Source organism: Octopus bimaculoides, chromosome 22 (genome assembly GCF_001194135.2).
Source record: "Octopus bimaculoides isolate UCB-OBI-ISO-001 chromosome 22, ASM119413v2, whole genome shotgun sequence".
NCBI lineage: Eukaryota > Metazoa > Mollusca > Cephalopoda > Octopoda > Octopodidae > Octopus > Octopus bimaculoides.
The window spans coordinates 36,074,233-36,075,312 of record NC_069002.1 but is presented as its reverse complement, the minus strand read 5'-3'; the positions used below and the strand labels follow the sequence as shown (position 1 = coordinate 36,075,312).

Below are 1,080 nucleotides of genomic sequence, written 5' to 3'. Positions count from 1 at the left end.
AAACGGACATAACACCCATTATAGTAAGATTATATATATATATAATATTAATGGCTTCTTATTATGAAACCAATAAATTTTATACAGGGCTGCAAGGAGAAGTGCTCAGAAAAATTGAGACAAGAGTAAAATATTAGTTAAAGAATAAAAAGACTGGGTTAACGACTCAACCTATCACACCCCCTCAGTGAAGATATATAAGAAATACAGCATAATCCGTCAAACATAAGGAATAAGAAGATATAACGCAAGAAGAAATAATAAAATAAGAAATACATAAAAAATAAGATGCAAGAAATAGAACATATAGTATAACATTTTCTACACGAATATATTATACCAACCGATAACATACAAATAAAAAAAAATTGAGTTAAAGGTGATACACATATATATCATTTCATAGAAGTTAAAATTAATACGATTAAAAATTTCAAATATATAATATTATATAGGTCGATATAAAAAATAACATAAAATAAAATAAAGAAATTAGGTACCATAAAGCAGTCCATCGGTTAAAAATCCAGGACAGAAATGATTTAACACCATTTCGAGTTAAAACACAAAGTTCTACACCTTCCTCGGGTACTGCACAAAGAAAAAAAATAATTTTTATGTAAGAGTAAATTTATATAGTCAATAATGGACTAGCCTTAGACAAGCCTATGCAAATAATGGAAAGATTTAAAAAAAAAAAGAAAAAAGTGCTATTTTAGAATAGTCCAACAGTAGTATCAAAACCAATCTTCGAGGTTTCAAATCACCCTAACGCAAACTGTTACACTTGTTATTATTTATTGTTTTTAAATTTATTTTTATTTCTATACAGTTTCAAGAAAGTGGAGGAAAACTTATGGTTGCAGAAGGGGATTACTTCGGTGAACTTATTTAAATCTTTCCATTATATATGTTCATTGAGGGGGCGGGGGTGATATGTTGAGTCGTTAACCCAGCGTTTTTATTCTCTGCGAGTTTTTCAACTTAGAGTAAAGCATAAAAAACAATTAAATTGTGGAAAAATTAAATGAAATGTTTTTTAAAAATATTTCCATAGTTTTCAAATGCAAAGCACCTTTT

General features: G+C 27.8%; 1 long non-coding RNA gene across 1 annotated transcript in view; it reads right to left on the bottom strand.

Annotated features, from left to right (window-relative positions):
- Window positions 1-461: 461 nt before the first annotated feature.
- Window positions 462-1,080, bottom strand: part of LOC106880046 (uncharacterized) — a 65,120-nt gene continuing 64,501 nt past the window's right edge. The window contains exon 6 of the long non-coding RNA XR_001410699.2: window positions 462-591. This is a non-coding gene — a long non-coding RNA (uncharacterized LOC106880046). The remainder of the gene's footprint in view (window positions 592-1,080) is intronic.